The sequence below is a fragment of the Acanthochromis polyacanthus genome, chromosome 1 (genome assembly GCF_021347895.1).
Source record: "Acanthochromis polyacanthus isolate Apoly-LR-REF ecotype Palm Island chromosome 1, KAUST_Apoly_ChrSc, whole genome shotgun sequence".
Taxonomy (NCBI): domain Eukaryota; kingdom Metazoa; phylum Chordata; class Actinopteri; family Pomacentridae; genus Acanthochromis; species Acanthochromis polyacanthus.
In genome coordinates, this window is record NC_067113.1 from 48,689,836 (window position 1) to 48,712,964 (window position 23,129).

General features: G+C 38.9%; 1 long non-coding RNA gene across 1 annotated transcript in view; it reads right to left on the reverse strand.

Moving 5' to 3' along the window:
* Window positions 1-1,489: 1,489 nt before the first annotated feature.
* LOC127537089 (uncharacterized) overlaps window positions 1,490-23,129 on the reverse strand; it is a 66,148-nt gene continuing 44,508 nt past the window's right edge. Inside the window, exons 3-5 of the long non-coding RNA XR_007946574.1 lie at window positions 4,469-4,616; window positions 4,121-4,257; window positions 1,490-3,594 (exon numbers count right to left, since the gene is read on the reverse strand). This is a non-coding gene — a long non-coding RNA (uncharacterized LOC127537089). The remainder of the gene's footprint in view (window positions 3,595-4,120; window positions 4,258-4,468; window positions 4,617-23,129) is intronic.

A 23,129-nucleotide genomic window follows, 5' to 3' on the forward strand; every position in this document is an offset into this window, starting at 1 on the left:
ATACAATGTTAACTCTTTTTTTGGAATTAGTGTCCAGAGTTATTTGCGCACAACTCTGTTGGCAGAAAGCTACATCCTAATTTACTCAAATATACGAAACTGATGAGACAAAGTCTCTTGGATGAAGGTGAAACATCTTCAAGAACCTAAAAGAGATGTCCAGGTGTTTTGCCAAAGCTCCTAGGTCTCTGAAACTTGCATTATTGTTCAAAAAGCTACTAAAATAAATGCCAAAAAACTACAAGCTGAGAATAATTCCTCAGTATGTTATTGTAATGACTGATCCTTATCGATGACACACAAGCGGTAGTAGTAGTGTTCATACTGGACACACTCTTCTATGCAAGGGTACTTCAAAAAGTTCTCAACCTCAGCTGGAAACAAGGAGTGTAACTAAACTAATGTTCACAAAATCTCAAACATTTGAAGCAGTCAGAGAAACTGAAATCTTACTTGCTTGGATGCCACTTCACTCAGAGTGATGATAAAGTCATGCGTGCTCTTTGGGACAATCTTGCAGCTCAAGATGAGACCTTCTTCCATGAAGGGAAACTTGAACATCAGTGGACCAAATACACTGAAATTAAAGGAGACTATGTTGAAAAAAAATAAAACAATCTTTCTCCTGTGATGTTTACTGGTGAGGTCGAGGACCAAGAATCAGTTTCCAGTTTGAACATCCATCCATTATCTATAGTGTTTAGGGGGCTGGAGTCTATCCCAGCTGACTTACACCTGTTTTATGCTTACCGCATCCGTGAGGTCCGTGTGGTTCCGTACGGACAAATTACATCATTTTAACCCCCTTGAGCATCCCTTCTCAAGCGGAAAATTTCAGCGTTGTGCACCTCAACATTTTTCTAACTATGTGGACAGAGCCACACGGAAAAACATGGCAGAGGACAAGGACCTTCGTAGCTGAAGTCTAGAAATACGAGCCCTTAAACAATTCATCACACAGAGACCACCGTGACAACCAGGTTATGAACAATTCATGGTGTGAAATTAAAACTAACTGCTGAAATGCAACTATTCGGTAAAATACCATGTTATAAGCGGTGTAAACAATGGCAAACTTCTTTTGCTCTAGTTCAGTACTAGAGTAGACCAGATAGACGTGTTTACGATACAGTGCCCCCTGCAGTTTAGGAGCAGATGCTGCACGGACTATAAAGACTGGGCTATACTTTCGGCACGAATGAGCCACACGGAAATCCGCATGAGAGACCGTGTGTGACTTTATACTTCGTGCAGCGTCTGCTCCCAAACTGCAGGGGGCAGTGTATCTACTACCTAGTCTACTGTAGTACTAAACTAGAGTAAAATAAGTCTGCTATTGTTTACATCACTTACAGCATAGTATTTTACCGAATAGTTGCATTTCAGCGGTTAGTTTTAATTTCACACCATGACTTGTTCATAACCCAGTTGTCGTGGTGATCTCTGTGTGATGAATCGTTTCGGTGCCCGTATTTCTAGACTTCAGCTATGATTAAGTCCTGGTCCTCTGCCAGTCTGTCACAGGGCTACACATAGAGACAAACAATCACACTTACATTCACACCTATGGACAATTTAGAATCACCAGTAAACCTCAGTATGTTTTTGGACAGTGGGAGGAAGCCGGAGTATCCGAAGAAAACCCACACATGCACAGGGAGAACATGCAAACTTCATGCAGAAAGATCGAACCAAGGATCTTCTAGCTCCAAGGCGACGGTGCTAACCACCAACCACTGTGCAGCCCCAGTTTGAACATTTGTGGCTGAATTACTCCAATATTGCAAGCTGAAATTATGCTGTGTTGAGTAGTTTTACAGTGTTTGACATGAGCTGGTGTGCTCGGGCTGCAGAGAGTGAGGAGGCGTGAGTGGAAATAAAAGCTAGGACTTCATAGATCTGCGGATTCTAGAAGAGGGAACTGTATAGAGTTGCATCTAAGCTCTTTTAAAGCAGGAAGGGATTATTTTCATCACAGAAACTACTAAATATATAACTTTTAGACAGAAAATAATCTTTCGGGTTTGGAGACAAAATTTAATTAATGATAAATAAACTAAACTTAAATGCAGTCCGTTTCTTCTTCTTGTTTTGGAGGTTTTAGTGTTATTACGCTACATTAGGCAATATGTTCATCCTAAATGATTTATAAAAAGTACATTTTTACCTCCACAATAGTCAAAAATTTACAAGAAGCCGCTCCATTGTCTTGTTGTGCATTATCTCTTAGTTGTTCCTATAACTTACTGAGCAATATTATAAGAGTTAAACATAATAATATAGATGCAAAACACTTACAGCGGTATTACTGCAGTTTCTTTGTAACTGGAATATGATTGATCTACTAGAATTTAGAGTTAATGTTTGGTTCTGATCGGTTAGTTGGATAGTTTAAGGTTAAATGCTAACAGTAATATTTTTCATAGTGTTACTGACAATTTAATGTGCAACATTTCGTTTTTCACTTCATTTTTCAGGTGTAATATTTCCTTCTCATGTTTAATATTTGATTATCAGCAGTGACAGCTTCATTACATGTGCAAAAATGTACTTTTATGCACAATATTGTCACTATAATGTGCAGAATTCCTGTTTTCATTTAGTTTTTTTTATGTGTAATATTTCATTTTCATGTGAAACATTTTGATTATATGTGTAATATTAACATTTTAGGTGAAACATTGTCATTGTAACATGCAATATTTGTTCATTTCATTTTTCATGTTCATTATCATGTGCAACATTTTGATTATATGTGAAATATTCATTTTTTGTACAACATTGTCTATGCAATGTGTGGGATTTCCATTTCCTTTTTTAGGTGGAATATTGCATTATAATGTGCACCATTTTCATTATATGTGCAATATTCTTTGTCAAAGTTGTGTGCAACATTTCATTTTTGATCTGATTTTTCAGCTGCAATTCCTCATTTTAATCTGTGATATCACTTCTTTTCTCTGTATCATTGCAATATTTACTTTTTACCATTCTATTTTAGCTTACTTATTATATTTCAGCAATATTTTGCACTTATATCTTTTTGTTTTCCTACTTTTCTTATGTTCTGTCATTTTGTTTGTTCTGAGGAATAAATAAAGTTTTATCTCATCCTAACTTCTAATTCTAGCCACAAACACATACACATAGTTGAGTATTTCAGAGCAGACGTGTAGAAGTGTTCCAGTTACGTTCCTTTGCCGTTCTGCTGCAGACCTACAGACGGCTGGATGGTGGATGTGGTTCCATGCAGCTCCACTGGAAGCTGGTGTGGTGGTGTAGCTTGGCTGGGCTGCAGAGCATCTGTCTTTGTGTCTTTGTGTCTGGGGTAAACCCCTGCTGCTGCCGAGCTTTTGTCTCCTCCTGATCGGCTCTAATGCTGCAGCACTAATTGTTTAACACAGAAACACGTCTTTTCTCCCTTTAATGTTTTTGTTTTTATTGTCGCCGATGCATTTATTACAAAACCTTTGTGGATTTTGAACACACGCCTCCCCCTCCTCGCCTCGTCCTCCTCTTCCCCTCCCTGCCTTCTTCTTCTTCCCTTTCCTCACTCTCTCTCTCTCTCTCTCTCTCTCCAAAATGCCCGCCGCCCTGAGAAAAAAGCGAGGGGAAAGAGAGAGAGAGAAAAAAAAGAAACTGTGAACATCAGCAAAAAAAAAAAAGAAAAAAAAGGATGTCTGGCAAGTTGCATCATTTTCAGAAACAAACAGTGTGAAACCGTGTTAGCCAGCCTATTAGCATATATACATAAAGACCGTGTGTGCGTGCCCGTCTCCAAAATAAAAGGAAACACAAAAAGAGGCAAACGTTACTCTCTGCTACCCGTGACGGAGGTTTCTCAAAGAGATAGCGCTCTGGGTAAACATGTGATCGCCACAGATCCAATCAGCTCAAACAAAGGGGATAAGCAATGGAGCTGGGTGAATTTTATCGTGTGTGTGTGTGAACACTGTAATGTAGGTGTGCATCTGTACCCCGCTCATAGTAGAAAGTGCAGAAGAAAAGGGAGAAGACGAGAGAGCCAGGCACCACTGTTATCATTTGCATCATAATGGTAAACTGATATGAATAGTGCTGCGTCGATGCTAAGCTCTTAACGTGCATGGAAATTGCTTACCTTCAAGAAATGTGTCGCCACATTCGTTATTGTTTCGTGGTTTCATCATACTTTTTTTCCCCCACCTCGCAACTCAAAGAAAAGTCTCGTCGAGGTATCGTAGGAGTGATTTTGGAGGCCGCCGGTGAGGACGCCTCCTGAAATAGGTAGCATGAATATAAAAGAGACGGAATCAACTTTTAAGTCTTGCTTTGTGTGTTCAAGTTTGAAAATAAACCGTCAAACTTTGAGATGAAGGGAAAGAGATGGCTGGATACAGTCAGTTTCTACTTTAAGGTGGAGATTTAGCCACAAAGGTGATCATGCTTTAGCCTTCAGGACTCCTGGAGTGTGTTTCATGATGTTAACCTGCATCCTCTCTCCTCTGGTGGCCCGAAAATCTTTCCTCTTCCACGGTCATGGAGGATCTTCCAAACCCTTAGATGCACTTTGAGGAGATGAGGCTTCGAGAGGAGGCTGAACTGGGAAAAAACAGGCGTGTCCTTCCTCTAACAGCCTTGAAGGTAAAAACAAAGATGCAAGAAGACTCAAATGAGGGAAAGCAAGGAGACATGCTTGTGAAATGACAGAACTATTATCCCAAACTTTTTTCATTTTTTGACAGCTTGTTTCCCAGATTTTAGGTTTCCAAAGAATAAATACGTTGTTTCGGCTTTCATTGCTGGAATAAACCGCAGATGCATGAGCAATCCGACAAACAAACAAAAATTCTAAGTAGTGCTGGAGTCATTTAACTTAGCCAGGTCAAGGTGGGAGAAAACAACAACAAATGGCTCAAGTGCAAGAATTGAAAAAAAACCCAAGATAATCAGAAGGATAATAGTTAATCAACAGTGTCAAGAGCAGTTTGGTAACATTTTGGTGCCAACGTGATTGCTGGTTTGTTTGGTACGTGGACGACTAAAAGCACGCTGTGGGTTGACATGAAGACAGACATTAGAGGATATATTTTCCTGTCAAAATCTACACTTTCAAAAATATTTTGCCCACATGTTGCATAACACTAAAGTAAGAGTTTACAGAAACATTAGCAAAGCTTTTAGCAAAACTCTCACAACAAAGATACTCTCAACATGACCTGCTTTGCTAGGACTCAATGTCACATTTGAATGAAGCCAAATGCCTTTTTTCAATGCTCAGAGTCGTGTGAACGGCCTGTAAACACCCAGGAACATCAGACATAGATGCCATGAGGCCACACGTTTTTGAATAACAAGAAGTTTATCTTGCAAGATGTCTTTCAAGTTGCTAAAGGGCGTATTTTAACCCAATTTGTGATCTTTTTCTAACTCTAACCAAGTAGTTTTGGTGTTTGAACTCAATCAAACAATCAGTAAAAACTAAATTTAAAGTAAACAACACTAAATGAGAAAAAAAAACAGTGGTCCAACACAGGACACAGACCTCAGTCTCTTGGACAAAAATCCTGTGTTGGACCATTTTCACATGTAATTTTGTAGTTTCAATTTCATTTTGTCTTGCTGTTAAGTTTAGGCACCAAAACTCTACATCTACTCTATATTCTGCCTCCAGCCATCCACCTCTTAAGTATATTTAAGACTGGAAAAACTACCACTGCTAGATCTATTGGTGATGAATTTCAAGGTGTCTTTCTGATGCCAAAAGACACCTCATACACCACTCTTAGACCCCACTGGCTCTGGTATTATTTGACACCCTGGGAATAAAATGCTAGTATTTAACAGGTATAATGTTTACACTGGTGACTATCTTGGGTTCTCAGATTTTTTGTCACAATCCGACGTATCTGAGCTGATGATAACAGCACCAGATGAAAAGTCAGAGATTGTTTCCGTAACATTTCTTGGCAATCCTTTCGGACTCAAAAGCTGTGGACACATTTTTTCTGTTACAGTCTGTAAGTTTAACCAACAGAAGGCATAACTTATAAGAAAAAGAAAAAGCTAATGCAGTTTAAAGCAAGTTGTACCAGAGAACAGTAAGAAAAAAATCCCAACAAAAGTATAAAAGACGAGAGTCCAGGCATTACTCTTGAGACCAACGGATTCTGACGTCTTCCCATAAACTGAAAACGATCATCTAAACTAAATTTAGCCAAACTGAAACTTATCTAATTGTCAGCAAAATAAACATAGCTTTATATACGTGCAGATCACCTTCTCTGCCAGAAATGAAGGTGAAAGAAGAAAGTTTAACAAGAACAAGACAAACGCAGCCATTAGAATCCATAACATATGAGATGTCACAAAGCTCCTGCAGTTCAGAGCAAGGTTTCGCAGAAAACACTACGAAATACCAACAAAACACCCAACAAAAACTACAAGAGACAGGTGTCCGGCTACCTTTTTTCAAGATTTAGGCCTCTTCCCGTAACTAAAGCCAATAAAGTAAATTCATTTAAACAAAACCGACAACAGGAGTGCCATAATTTCCAACTTATCAAGTAATTAATAAATAAAAACTGTAAACACAGTACTCACGTCAGTGCTGTAATTGTCCTTTTTTGACTTCCTATATGTGCAAGTCACCTTCTCTGCTAAAAGGGAGGGCAAAACAACAAAGTTTAAGAAGACCAAGAAGAAAAACACAGTCATCAGAATCCAGGACATACAAGATGCCACAAAGCTGCTGCAGTTCAGAGCAAGTTTTACCAGAAAACACCAAGAAATAGCAACAAAACACCCAACAAAAGTACCAGAGATGTGAGTTTGACCATCTACTTTCAAGATTTAGGCCTCTTCCTGTAAACTAAAACCAATCAACTGACTAAATTTAGCAAAATCAAGAACTGGACTGCCATTGATTTTCAGCTTAACTAATAATCAGCAAATAATGAATAAATTTAGCAAAAACAAGAGTGCTAGATTTCCAACTTATCTAGTAGTTAAGAGGATAAAACTGGAAACAACAGGTTAGCGCTGTGATTGTCGTCCTTTTACGACTTTATATACGTCCAGGTCACCTTCTCTGCTAAAAGGGAGAGCAAAGCAAGAAAGTTTAGTAAGAACAAGGAGAAAAATGCAGCCATTAGAACCTATAACATACAAGATGCCACAAAGCTCCTGCAGTTCAGAGCAAGTTTTACCAGAAAACACCAAGAAATAGCAACAAAACACCCAACGAAAGTACAAGAGACGGGAATCCGACAATCTTTTTTCAAGAATTAGCCCACTTCATGTACACTAAAGTCAATCAGCTAAACTGAATGAAAGAAAACCTACAACAGGAGTGCCAAATTTACAAATTAAATTATATTTAAGAGAATCAAATTTGCAAACGGGACACGGGGCTTAGGTCAGTGCTGCGATTGTCATCTTTTTTTTTATTTTTTATTTGCTTTATATACGTGCAGGTCACCTTCCTCATTAAAGATCAACAACATTTCTATTAATAATAAACAGAAAAGTGCATAACATCATCCATGGGTTTCTTCTTCTTCCTTAATCAGTTGATCATCTGTTTAATTGCACTTTACAAAACTCTTCCAAACTTTATTTTTTGAAAGCGCCTCTGAAGTTTATTATCTAATATCATCGTCAGAAATGCACGAAAACATTAGAGGGCACATCCAAAGACGCTCGACAACGGCTTCATCACCCCCGCCTTCCTTTTCCCATCCCAACCGCCCCCCCGCCGCCTCCCCCACCTCCACTGTCTCCCCAGGAGGCTACAGAGGCCCTGTACATCCCCGATAAGACCTTCTCAGAGGGAGGAAGAAGGGGGAGGAGAGCGGGGTAGGGTGGGTGGTGGCGGTGGTGGTGGAGGGCTTCAGGGTCACCACAATGGCACGCTCCTGATAGCGCTATCAGCTTATGCTAATCACCAGCTAAGTGTTTCAGGGCGAGAGGGAGCGGCGGGGCGCTATCCTAAAACATGCGCCTCCTACTTAACCTGCGCCGTATCGTGATGAGCCCCGGCGCCTTCAAACAGCCGCCGCTCTTTATTCAACCGGTGACGAGGAAGAAACGGGGTCCAAATTGATTAATCGTGTCACAAATTGATGTTAAGCGCCGTCGCAAGATAGGGTTCTCCCTCGGTTTTTTTTTTTTTTACCAACTTGGCTTTTTTTTAGGGTATTGTTCTGCCAATAATGGCGAGGATGGGAGGGGTGTCGTTTTTGGATGTCTGACTCGACAGCGTGAATACAGAGCAGGCGTGTAATGTAAGGCGCCATTGTTAGCGGGGTTTTACTGTACATGACAGGTGAAAGATAAAGACGTGCACGGGCCAAGCTCAAACCCAACCTATATTTCAAGATGAAAAACTTGGCTGATAAACGCGCCTCAGGAACAGAAGATTTAGATAAAAGTCCCGTCTGAAAGTAATGGGGAGGCTTCAGTGTCTGAGTGAAGCATTTACCTGCCGCCCGAAGAGAAGGATGAGACCTTTTGCTCAGTCACTTCAGCGCATTCATCTCCAATCTTTTCCGTCAAACCAAACTCGAGCTCCCCGCTGTCTTTTCAGTATTTTTCCGACCAGTTTTTATTCATCTCGTCCTCCATCTTCCTGAAAACTTTTTTGTGATGTAGCTCCGTAACTCTGACAGTTTGAGGGCAGAAGTGGGAAGAAAGTTCAAGAAAAAAATCATGTCGGAAATGATTGCTTTTAGAATATGCACGTTTACGTACTGCTCTTCAAATAGTAAAGATAGTACAACAAAAGACGCTGACAATAGTTCTGCCATTTCGCTAGCATGTCTCCTTGCATCAACTTGCAGTTTCTTAGTTGCAAACAGAGATGGCTCACTAGATTACGGGAAGCAAGATGGAACTTTACGATGCAAGTTTAAAAGTTGTTTTTGCAACTTTGGCATGTTCATGTGCTTCCAAGACAGAACATAAAACTTTCATGGATGCAACAAAGATGTTTCATATTTTAAAGGCTGCAGTGAACCAAAGAAAGCCTTAGTTGAGTGAAATAGTATCCATTTTTCAACTAATCGATTGATCAGAGGAATCTCCATGTTATCTCTAGATGAAATGTTCCACAAGGCATTGACTCGACTCATCCTGCCACCATTTTAGCTTAAATGAATTATAAATTAACATTAAATGCTATTACTTGCGGCATATTCAATCACTTAAACCTGGTTGTTTGATACTGAAATGATAACAGAAGACTTGGAACAGATGGGCTGCACATAGTCATATAATTTCTCAAAGTAGAACTCTGTCATCTAGTGATTCAGGGCAAGAACTACTGATAAATAGAAATGTTTTTAGGTGTGCTGCATGTTGGCTGCTAAGCTGTGCTACACAAACTGCTGGTTGCAAAGTTTACACTCGATTTTTTGGCCATTTTCCTGAACAAAATGCAGCCACGTCGGTGACTTAGTGTCAACTAGTTTGGAGCAGAATTCGAGTAAATATTCATTAAAAGTTAAATAAGTTAGACCTGGTTGGGCCAGTTCAAAGTTGTGAAAATGCAGGAGTGTTTACATGAAGTTTGTCTGGCCACTGCCAAAAATAACGGATTAATGCTGGAAGGCTGTTGATAGAGTTTTTCTCATGATAAAAAGTAACACCAGAGACTCTCTGACCAGTAAGAATTCAGTCTGATGACAACATAACCAACTAATCAACTTGGAGACCACAGATCTGCATCTTTCATTGCTTAGAGCGTCTAAACAACACATGTATAGCTGTTTCCAGTGTTTGCATGAGAATGGCGACTAATGGAAACTTGTTATCGGGGTTAATATTAAAATACTTTCCTAACTAATCTAGGTCACACTTTGTGTTCAGCAACTAACTATACCATCTTGAAAATGACATTTTAAAAGAAAGACATGCAATAGAGAAATTGGCACCATTAATCGATCATTTTTACATCAAACATTTATTTTCATCTGCCATGCTCCTACATTTGTTTTTGTAAATAGTCTTAATTAGACATTAAAAAGAACAAAATGACACATTTTGAAAAAATAAAGCTATTTTATCTCATATTTTATTGACAATTACAGTTTGATTAATTTACAGTAGTTTTTGGTGCCCCATCTGCTGGAATTTTACCATTTGGTTTGTTTTTTTTCATCTATATGAGCACTGAATACCATCATTTCAGAATGTATTGGCACTTTTATTAAGTTTTTCTCATCTTGATCTTGGCCTCAGAACAGCAAGAAGATGCAGTTTGCAGAGATGTGTTGGCTAGTAAATAAACTGAAATTGTAGAAGTCGAGGGGGATTGAAAAGCGAGGTGGACACGACCCCCCGTGTCCTCGGCGAAAATTACGCCTTTTGCCATCTCCTGACCACCAGCTTTCCCGTAAACTCTTTAAAAAAAACAAACATGAAGTCTGGTGCTTGGTCGTATCTCCTCCTCCCTCCCATGTCCATCTGTGTTTTCTCCTCCTTCCCTCAGTCTCTACTCCTGTTTAGATAGAGGAGCTTTGGGGAACCCGGGGGACAGGAGGTGAGGTCCACAGATAGAGGACCCCATTGTGGTCCAACGGGAAATGCATTGTGGCTGGATTTGTCCAGTTTTATGTAAAAGCAATACTCTTTTCACCTGAACTAATACAAGCTGTGGCGTAAGCCCCTTACTGCCATGTGCTGCATTTTTCCCCTAATCTCTCTGGATTCAGCAGCATCCCCACATACCTCAGGGCACTCACTGATAAAGCCTTAACTCTATACTACTCTCTCTCTCTCTCCCCGTTCAAGCCCGGCCTCATCTGCAGTCTCTCGCCCGATGACTTTCCCCCCCCTCTCTTCCTCCTGCCCCCTTCCTCCTCTTTTCTCTTTCCCAGGACACCGATGAAGCAGCCTAGCAAAAAATTAAAGTGATCAAGAGATTTAGAGGAACGAGGAGAAAATCACTTTGTGAATTCCATCTAAGAGAGGAGATGAGAAATGTTGGAGAAAACTGGGTAAAGAGAGAGAGAGGGGGAGAAAAGAGAGGCAGCAGGATTTCTAAACTCGGAAAGAATCAAGTTCTGCATCATCTACTATTACGGCAACACGCAGGCCATATTCAGGTGTAAGAAACTGATTGATTTCCACACCAAATATAAATTAACCCAGATCCTTTTTTCTATGTCGACCATTTACCTCGACACATGTAACCAGCAAGTCTTAATGCAATAAGTGACCCAAAACCAAAGAATTATTTGTTTTCTGTCACTTTATAGTTAAAGTTATGAGGAAAAAAGGTGCAAACTGCAGTTTTCTGGTTTCAAATTGAGTGCTAAAAGGTCAGAAAATGTCTTTCATATGCTATGTTTTTAGATTTCTGTTGTATAATCGTGCGTACAGATGCATTACAGAAGGTACCCTCTCAGATCAATAAACCAAAATATGCTAATGGGACAATAAAAACACATTTTATTGGCCCATAATTGGCTGTAATTTGATAAATTATCATCACACATGAACAGAATTTTCGATGCTGGGCGAAATTTGTTGCATCAACTACTATTACGATGATACACAGGCCACATTTAGGTATAAGAAAGTGACTGATTTAAAATATAAACAAAGCAAAATCTGATTCCAGTCGTCTTTCTTTCAAAAAGATCCTTCTTTCTACGTGCACCTTAGAAATAAACGACTGAATATATCTTCCTCATACTGTAAAATTACCAAAAACCAAAGAATTATTTTGATTACTGCCACACAAAAAGGGTGAAAACTGCAGATTCCTGGTTTCAAATTGGGTTTGCACGCTATAAGGGAAAAGCTGCAATATGTCCACTACTGCGATGACAACTGTTTCTGACTGTTAAATGACCGTTATTAGTGCAGTTCATTCCCATACATTTGACCCAGTTGGGACCTTTTCCACTTTCTATTAGTAGATTGTTGTCACCCCCTTTAATGGACCTCAGTTGTCACCTCATGTAATGGAGCTCTGTTATCACCTCGTTTAGTAGCGGTGGAAGCCAGATTTTGCACTTACAAAGAGAAACAAATGTCCAGAATTGGAGAGTGGGCTAAGTAAGAATGACCCAGGAGACTTGAGTTCAAGCCCCGTTATGGACCATAATTGTAGTTTTCTTTTAGTAGTTTACTTTTTGAGTTTCCACTTTGTGTTTACTTGCATTTCCAGTTGGTGTTTGGTTAAGTTTAGGTACCAGACATGCTTGGTTAGCTTTAGAAAAGGATCACAGTTTGAGCTAAATACACCCCGTTGCTACGTTTTACTACATCTCACAAAGCTGGTGACTCCACAGCAGATTTTACGTGCACTTATTTAGACAAATGTCAAAGGTCACCAACATTATCAGGGTTATTTCTGGTTATAAATAGTCAGAATGGATGAAAGCACTAGCATATTTGAAAGTGGCAAAGTTCCTTACTGGCCTACTATACATACAGGAATCATTAAGTGGGGAATATAAGCTTTGTTCTTTTGTCTTTCTGCTTTACAGAAAGCTAACATAAACCCCAAACCTTGACCAGTTTTTAAAAATTCTTTTGAGTATGATTTTACTGACCAAATTACACGATTGTCACCCAATTAATCAAAAAATAGACAATTTAACTATAAGAAGCTGAAGTTTATTTCTTCCTGCTCATTTAGACATATTTTCTCCTAATCACCAAAAACATCTTTCGACATTTTCTTCGTTGCATGACCCACATAACTAAGGTGACATTTGATAAGTCACATGTCCACATACAGAACATGACTGAATGGCATGTGCAAACAAAAAGATTCGAATTCTTCACCCACAGTTTGTGCCTTTAGTTGATGGAGGTGCACACACATATTAATATGTTGCTCCCGGTTGTTTGTAGAAATTTCTCATCTGAATTTAAAACCTGCAGCAGGATCAGTATGAGTGTCTCCAAATAGAATGAAGATGTGCACATTTAACCACAGCAGTAACTTCAATAATCACATAATTCTAAATCAGGAGTCTTCACATCAAATTTCAATGGGTTCACCAAGACGAAATATCTGCAGGTCTGGGGACTTTTTTTTTCCCGGTGCATTACTCTTGAAATATTTACTTTAATTGTATTGGCAATAACTGCCTTCTTTCAAATGAAATAAAGTAAACTTATTTTTTAAAGTCAACAATGTTTATTAAAAAAAATAAAAGTAGCATTTTACATTTGGTTGCATTTCATGCTTTTGTATGTGGATTTTAAATAACATCAAGGCTACAAATATTTAAAATTAAATCTGCTTTAGGAACAAAATATCTTTTTAGGCAGGCACATCTGGTTTGAGTGCAAAAAAGTTCTTGTTGTTGTTTACCATCAGTCAAGGTTTTGACTATTTTGTGGGCACACTTTTTAACAACCGCACAGTCAGTGAAGGGTTTTTTGTTTTGGCCCAAAACCCAGGCGACACAAACGGAGCATTCAAGTGCGCGCTGCTAGCCGGTAAAGGCGCTGGTCATGATGCGTTTGGATCGATCATACCGGGCTCTTGACTCAAGTAAATGCTGGCTCCAAAGAGTAGATTTCAGGGGGTAATCTCTCTCAAAACTAGCCACGTGTTTTTCGTAGTGTCGTTTGATGTTGCTACTTTTCACAATGGCTACATGCTGGTCGCATAGGAGACACACAGGCTGTGTGCTCCCAGTGGGTAAAATGAACGCAAATAACTCCTTCCACTCGTCATGAAACACCCTATTTTTATTGACTACCTTTCAGATTTTTGACGCAGACATGATGTTCGGCTCTCATCTGCTTCTCCCTTCCTCTGCAACAATCGTCTCAAGTCTTCTGAAGGTTCTGCTGCAGCTGGCGTGACAGTTTTCAACATCGCAAGTTCTCGGTAATCTTCGTGTGCCTAGTAGGCTACGAGGTGTGATTTGATTAGGCAGAGGAGCGAGCAAAATGCAAGGGTATTGGCGAGATGGTAACTAAACAAGTGACGTTAAGCCTTGCCGAAATTGCACGCCCAGTTCCCAGCTAGCGCGCACTGCAGAGACCAGAAAAGATGCAATTTTTGCTCGGCAGCTTGACTTGGGCTCGGGTCCACATTGGCCTCTGGCCGTCTGATCCGGTAGTGGACCGCGGTCCGCCATGTGGGGACCATGGTTCTAAATGATCCCCGACATGGAGGCAGGATGGATCAAGAGCTAACAGTACATGACAACTTGTACTTTTCTTCACTGGAGCGCCATGTCAACTGGAGGTTATTTAACAATCAAAGTCAGAAAAGCTCTTTAATCAGTGAGATTTTTCTATTTCAGTAACATAATTGTGCTTATGGACACATTATAGAATCTTATTATTAAACCAAAATATGCTAACGGGTAGCCGAGGAACAATAAAAACACATTGTATTGGCCCATGATTGGCTGTAATTGGATAAATATTCATCACACATGGGCAGAATTTTCAGTGTTAAGATTATAAATGAACTATTTGGTTGAACTTTTTTGTCTTAAATACACAACAGCATCTCTTCTACTTGAAATGGTGGCCACTCCTGGAAACAAAAAGTTACTTGTACCCGTCCGCACACATCGGATAATTAGTGATCTCCGCTCTAAAATAAGAAACTAAAGTATATCAGAATGCAATTTCTGAAGAGAAATCCTGAAATTTAGTCAAGATTTTCCGTGCACCCATCTGGCATTTCAAACATTCTCCTGCAGTGCGTTTATTACTCATATTTATGTTGCAATGATGATGAAAACATAACTTAGCACTTGGAACAAACTGCCTTCTAATATCAGCTCAAGATGTAAAAACGGAAAAGGAGGATCTGCATTTTCATTAAAGGCATAATCTCCCGTTTAAGCCGCTCTAATATCAGAGACACCTTCAGATGTCTTCAGATCTCAAAGTTCTGCTGAGGTGTTTCCATCACGCATGTCGAGCCGTGCACAGGTAGGAAGGCTCCTTTCTCTCGTCAGCCATGATTTGTCAAAGCAATTTGGGCTCCTGCAGAAGCTACTGTAGGTCCTCCTCTTAAGCAAGCGAAAGCACACAGCGCTGACAGCATCTTTATTTAAATAAAGATGCTGTCAGGAGAGATTAACTGTTCGCGAGCCCACACAGGGATCTCGGTGCCAGAAACTACAGATATTATAACCACTGACTAGTGCTTCAACATCATTTTACATCCTCAGAGGTCGCTCTTCCTCCCTCTACTGCTCTTGAGCATGACTTTTAAAAAATGCAACTTTACTTTCTTTTTTTCTATCGTCTCCTAATCTACCTCAGGCTTGTAGGCTGTCTCGGCGTTACTTGATCTGGAAGTGTTTCGTCAGGGAGGGAGGGCCGGGATTGGACAGTCGGCCGCTGAAGGGAAGCACAACTGTGAATTTCTCTGAAGTTAAGCACAAGAATGTAATATCTTCCGTCTCCTTCACCTCGTCCTTGCTTTGGTCCCTTCTCTTCCTCGTCGCCTCCCGCTCGGCTTTATCTCGTCCTTGTGCTCGTCCTCTCGTCTCACACTCCTCCTCCTAAGTAAAGAATCGAGTGTCCTTTGAAGCTATTTTGTTCTCCAGTTTCTTTCTTTGCCGTCTCACGTCGGACCACAGGTGTGTGCAGGAGACGCACAAACGCAGAGTTTATTTGAGCGGATGAATAAAGTCTGTATGTTTTGCTTTCAATCACTGGAACTCTGAAGATCTGCCAATCCAGGCTGCTTTCAACGCTTTTCTACCTCTCATTCATTTAATTCTTCATATGCAATTTAATGTTTTCATTTAGTTACAATATGTAAAGGAGAAAATTGAATCCTGCTGTAATACTATTTATTATTCAGCGTAATTTGCAACAAAAAAAACACAATAAACAAAGCTAAAGATGACACCGACCAACAGGATTGTTGTTACTTCTCGAAACTTTTATAGGTATTGTTATAACATCATAATCAGACGTATTTTGGCCATGACATACGTGTGCAGACATCTGTTTTTGCAATATCAGATGATTTTTATAGTCAGTCTGCGAGCGTTTATGATCGGTATTGGGATCCGGGAAAGTTTTTAAATGATGTTTAGAGTCAGAAAACACAGAAAAATGTCATATTTTTAAAGCTAGAGGGAACTTATTTTTGCTATTTCTTTCACAATAATTAAATATCAAAATTTATACCAAAGATTAATGATGAACTGGTTCCAGAATCAACAGTTCATGTAGAAGAATGTCTAAAAGCTTAACATTGCACTTGAAGAACCTCAGCTTTCTCCTGTTTGTGTCTTTCAAACTTTGCAGGTTTTCTGACCACGAGATATAGATATGTTTACATTTAGTATGTCTCATCTAAACCTAACTACATGGATACAGTGAAACCCAAAAGCATTCATGCCGAATTTTGACTTTTTGTGACTTTCTTGGTCTGTTGGAGTGTCTGCTTGAGATGTTGCTACCGAGGTTGTTCAGATTTACAAGGTTGGTCTTGATTTTGGCTTCTTTTTCCTCTTCCATTTTTGCCATTACAATGCTCACTTGTGACTTCCTACAAGAAACTTTTCCATTCTTCGGTGTGAAACTCTGTGGTCACTGGATCGTGTAGACACTTGGGTAAGACTAGCGCTTTTCTTGACTTGCAATTGACCAATAACTGACTGGAGTATCAGCTGTTCTACACTTTAGTTTAATCTGTAGAACAATCTAGATGTTACCAGGTGTAGAGGCAGCATTTTCTCAAACATCTACAACAATATCAAGGCATTTTTTAAAGAAAAATGTTGGGGGAAACAACTTAGAAATAATTGAAATTCATCATGAAAACTCGGTTTCTGTTGATTGTTAATCAAAATGTTGGCATAGGTTGGAGAAATTTGAGGTTTAACTGTACTTTAGGCCTAACAGATATGATTAATGTTGTCTCTTCCTGATGGAAACACTTGTTTTTATATCTCTTACAGATGCTTCGCTGTTGTGAAGCCAAATTTCTTGCCCCATTAACGTTACAATCATTGATCAGTCCCTAGCAGCATCAGCACTAATATGTTTTGTCTCACCTGTGCATATTTGTGCAAATACATGTCCAGCACTGGTCAGAAAATAAGAACAAAATGGGGAGTCACTCATCGGAACACCGTTTCATAGCACTAATAGTGGTAAAATTCTAAAATGCAACTTTAATTTAGCAATTAGCAGGTGCTCTTGGTCTGAGCTTAATCAATTTAAACTTACTAGCATGAATAATCTTGGGCTTAACTGTGCTTAAAGCCTAAAATGTGATTAATGGTGTCTTTTTTGTATACAAACAGTTAAAAAGGTGCTTTTTAAAGTAGTTTCAATAACTTATCAAGGCAATAGCAGAACTAGCACAAATACGAATCCTGTCAGCTATGCAGCAGTCAGAAGACACAAACAAAACATTGTTTCATAGAACTACTAATTGTAATATAATCCAAAAGGTGCATTTAACGTGAACAATCGCAGCTGTTCTACAGTTTACAGTGTATTAAAAATCCTGCAGAACTTAGCAGAAATTAATCAAACCATTTGGAATAGTGTAGAAGCAGCATTTTCTTAAACATTAGTGACAATTTCAAGGCATACAATAAGTTTAGGATATCGCATTTTTGGAATAACATTTTAAAAAAAAAACAGAAAGAGTTCAAATTTATTGTTAAAGTTCTACTACCATCATTGACATTGATATGAAAAATTTTGGACTTAGCTGTACATAAGGCCTAACGAACATGACTAATGCATGTCTCTTGCTGAAAAAATGTTTGGAAAGTTGTTTATTTTAAGATTTTAAACTTTGTCTGGTCCGGCCACAATCACTGATGAATCCAACAGCAGTATTAGCACGAATACGTATCATCTGACCTGTGCAGGTGTGCAAATACATGCGTAGCAGTGGACATAAGCTACCATCTAAACACTGTTTCACTGCACTACTACTGGTAAAAATTCCAAAAGGTGCCTTTAATTAAGCAACTTAAGCAGCTGTTATTTAGTTTATAGTGTAAAAGAATCCTGCAGAACTTGGTAAAATTAATAAGACCATTCTGAATAATGTAGAAGCAGTACTTTCTCAAATGTTGTTGACAATTTCAAGGCATACAATTAATTTTTGACAAAGTATTTTGTTTATCAAAACTTGGTATGGCTCATTTTGAGCTCAACTGTACTGAAGCCCAAAGAAACATGATCAATGTCGTTTGTTTCTTATGAAAAGACATATTTTGAATCCTGACTGACCAGGCCACCACCACTGATCAATTCAATAGCAGTAATATGTGTCGTCTCACCTGTGCAGGTGTTTAGCAGTGTTTTGTAGCACAACCAGGGGCAAAATTTTTTTTAAAAAGTGCCTTTAATTAAGCAACTTGTAGCTGTTCTTTAGTTTATAGTGTGTAAGAATGCTGAAGAACGTGGTAGAAATTTATCAGACCATTTGGAATGGTGTAGAAGCAACACTTTCTCAAATATTGACTAAAATTATGAAGCATAGTAGTAATTTCGGACATTGCATTTTTGGGAAAAATATTTTTTTAAAAACATAGAAATCGTTCATATTTATTGTAAAAGTTTCACTCCTGTCTTGTTGATTGAAATTTGGCATTGATATCTCACTCTGAGCTTAACTGTACTTATCTTGAACTATAACTTCCAGATGTATTATCGGGGGTCCTCGACTTAGTCAGAACTCCGTTCCTAACGTAACGCAATTTTCGCTATAAGGTGGAACAAGCATAATGTGACGAATGGTGAATGTAACTAGTGAATGTAAACAAAGCCTTCTTCCTTGTGTAATGCTGCATGACAACATGTTTGTCCCCTCCGCTCACCAACTAGTTCCCGTACGAAATTTGTTCTAACATCGCAAACGCCGTACGTTGAAATGATGGAACAAGATTTTCTAAATAAATTCATGGGAGATGGCGATGTAATCACGAAGCGCTGTCAGTCGAGGACGTTGTAAATCAAAGACTTGGTGTAGTAAGTTCGGACATTACATTTTTTGTAAAAATGTTGAAAAAAAAATTCAGTGCAAATTCATATCATCTCAAATGTGCATTAGTGGACATAAGGTACAAAACAAGCCATTGTTTCCAGCATTACTGGTGGTAAAAATTCCAAACGGGGCATTTAATTTCACAGATTTTAGTCACTAAACTAATATCCCACCGTGTAAATACTGTACAAGATACTGTGTATTAGAGGCTTGAAGTGGTTACTGAGTTGAAATTTCCTCGTGGTTGTAATATAAATGTCTAAAAATGGGTGTATTTCCAGGTGGTGGAGGAAGCTGCGGGTGGGCGGCGGCCTCCACCTATCGCCGCTCTCCATCAGCAAAAAATTTCTATCAGCAGATAAAACAAGGAGGAACAACACCTCGGACAAGATACGCCGCCGCTAATCTCCAACACTTATCAACGTTTTCCCTGCTAATATCTCCTCCTCTCGGCTTTTTTTCCCCCTCCACCCACCTACCTCCCTCGGAACACACACACACGCTCCCTTTAACCACCACGCCGCCGTCGCCGCCATTGTGAGGCCGCCGTGGCAATGTGCTGCCGTGTGATACAGCGAGAGGGCAATTCAGCTGCTCATAAAGACCCCGGCTATAATCTCCTCCCAAAGACAGGTCCGCCGTCGCCACCTAGCACCGTCCACACACCTCCACCTCGCCATCCAACGCTACACGACTTAAAGCTGCACCCCGGAATGACACGCACCATTATAAATAGTCTAATCTATATGGTAATAGTGTTGTATTCTACAAGCAGAGAATGGGGATAAGATAACATTGTGACTTCGGGGTTTGTACTGCCTTCTATGGTAATTGTTATCAAAGGTTATTTGGGATGACATCGGCGGCTCCCTGTGATTGGCTGGGCCCTGTTATTTACGATATGAATTATGATAACCATGATGTCTCTCTGTTCCCGTCGCTCGCCCGGTGCCTTCGCCAGCCGCCAGATACAATAAATTGCTATCGTTAATCACAGCGCTTTGTTCTGCCATGATTACCCCTCCGCCGCAATAAGAGTTTTATTTAAAGGAGAATATGGATTTGTCATCCTTCTGGCGGCAAAATGAAACTGACAATATTTATGTCCTGACATTTAATTTGTAAAAAGCGGACGCGAGGCCTGCATTTGCATTTTATGACACCCTCTCTCTCCTTCTTCCCTCCTCCTCCTCCTCTTCGATGTCTTCCTTCTCCTTTTATACATAGAGTGGAGGTGACATTTGTGGATCAGGTTGGGGCTGGAACGAGAGCAGAGGAAAAGGAGAAGGGAAGGAGGAGAAAAAAAAAGAGGCGAGGCGATGAATGCTTTTGAATGTCGGCCAGAGTTTTTTTTTTGCGTGTTTTATTTGCATGCTGTTATTTTGCTCGAGCACATCTTCCTGGCCGATGAAATTCGCTAAAAATAGTTTGGTTGTTGCTGATTTACATAACACTGTAGCACACTAGGGTTTTTCCTTATCTCGGCAGTATCAATACACTCCTGAAGATGACACTCGATTATCTATTTACTGATAACTGGGTATATTGATATGTGACACGCTTTGTTAAAGGGAAATTCACTATTTTAAGGCGCAAAATGAGAAGAAACGGCAGGTTTTCAAGCAGCAATTACAGCTTTTAGAGCTGAATTCCCATTAACATGTCATGGAAAATTGATTCCAACAAGTTTATTCTGTTTTTGGAGGACAATTCCATTTTTAAAGTCATATTTCTATAGTAATAGAGAGAAGAATCTATCCAAAATAAGGCACTTGTTAAACTAAAATGTCTTTATTATAGTGGCATATCCCATGTGTGATAAAATTGTAAGTTTTAGCTGCCACAAGATGAAAACTGATACAATGTTTACAACTTATTTTTGTAGTTTTGATCATATTTAGTAACGTAAAATAACATTATATCGCACAAAATAAAGGCTAAAAGGGAAAAAAAGTCATACACTTGTACAAAAAATCATTTAAGACAGAAGTATTGCACTTTTTGTGTGTTATTCACCATTTTCAGATTTGTTGTGTTTAAATTCTGATGAACTAGCTCACTATGATTTAACCCTGGGGTGTCAAACATAAGGATGACTTTGCAAAGTATAAAAATTACACAGATGAAAATGAATGCTGACTGAAAATATTTAAAGGCACTGAACATTGTGCCATATAATGCAAGTCAGCAGCTTCAGCACGAGAGTTGGGTTTGGTGGAACCCTGTCGTTGATGCACTTCCGCAACTTTCCTGCATTTTTTATGTTTAAATTTTAGACTTTTACAAGGCAGGGGGATAAATGAACCTTCTTCCTTAATAGTTCCTACTTGTGTTTGTGCGGTGTGTCAGTTCAGGTGGTCAGGGTTACAACACAGATGTGGAAACAAATGTAAATTTAAAATCATTTCCAGATCTTGCCAAGTTGTAAAATACTATATCCTTCAGTTCCAGATAACTGTGACCAAATGTTTTGTGCCACACTCTGATCTGGAAGTTGTGATGTGTAAATGATAAACTGAGGTGTAATATTGTTGAAATTGCACTTTTCTTTAAAAATTCAGGTTGATCCTCATGTTTTGCAGAAAGAAAGCTCATTAAGTGTGAACATTTTCAGAATGTACTTTTTTGCACTAAAACAAAGGGAAATATTTGGAGTATTTTATCGGTTATTATGTTAGGATTTTACTGGTCCGGTCCACTTGAGATCAAAGTCAAACCCTTTAAGCTCCACAGGCTACTTTTAAAACTTCTACTTGACAAAATTTCCAAAAATTTAGTGAACAACAGCTGAAAAACTGACCATAAAACAAAAAAACTTTGGACTCTGTGGATTGGAGACACTTGTCAGTAACTCATCTTATCCAGGTCAAAGTAGAATCTAAAAAAACACCAGCAAAAAAAATTAAAAAAATACTTCTGCATAACCAAGACTTTAAATTAGAGCGTAAATAACCACCTAATTACAATGAGTGACTGATGTCAGCTGCAACTCGACCAATTTTAACGTAAAGAAATGAAACTCAACAAATGTTGCATCCATGTCCATCATAGTCATACCAGGTGGTCTCTGTAGGAACAGTGCAGGACGTGGTAACCTTTAACAACTGACACCAGGTGCATTTTCATAACAGATTTGGTCAAAACTTTAGTACAGGGGCCTCTAAAATGTAAGGGTTTTAATGGTTGAGCTCTGGGTATCACAGAAATCGATCTATCAGTTCATCAAAATATATTTATAAAGCATTTTTCATGCAAATCAAATGCTGTTCAAAGCACTTTACAAGCAACTGGGAAATACATGATTAAAAAAATCTATTTAATGTATGCTAATGTAAACTAAAAAGCTTAATAGGGAACTAAGCCAAGTATGAAGAAAATAAGAGATGGCTGGATAATGATAAAAAGTCACTGAAGCAATAACAAACATGTGATAATAAACTACACGAAATAAACTGATCCCACTTGGCAAGAGCATGAGTCAAAAATAATCAGACGTGCAAACAAACCCTCAGTGAAGACACATTATCTGAGTCGACTATTTTGAGGTAATGACAAAAATGTGTCTTCAGAAGTTCGGCAGGTCCGTTCTGGATCAGCAAGTCGGTCTGTAAAGTCAAATGAAACTTCAGGTAATCCTTGATTTTAACCTGTTATCAAGTGGGATGTTGCAGCTTTGCCAGACGCCAGCAATAATGTCATTTTTACTTTATTTACTTACTTATTTATTTACTTTACAATCTTAAATTTGTGTCAAAAGGCTATTAAAATCTGGTGTATGTAAAAAATATATCAAAGTGCAACAAAGCACTTTCAGGACATGCAATAACTACTGGAAGCAGAGACAACAGCAGTAGAGGCAGAACTGCAATACGAAGAATCAGTGCAATTAAAATCAATGAGTATTAGGTGCAAAGAGAAGGAAATAATGCGGAAAACATGCTCAAGTTCAAAAATATTGAGTTAGAAGAAGAAAAATGGATAATAAATAAGTAGTTTTGTGTTCTCAGTCTTTTAGTATCATGTTTAGGAACAAATGGGGAGTAGACAAGAAGACAAAAATCAACATTTAAACTGAAAGTCATAAATAGCACATTAGTGGGTCATTTAAACCCTTTGTTTTTATGAAATTCTTCGGGAAACACGTCACCTTCACTGTAGCAGCCACGAATCCCCCTTTTTTAAAATA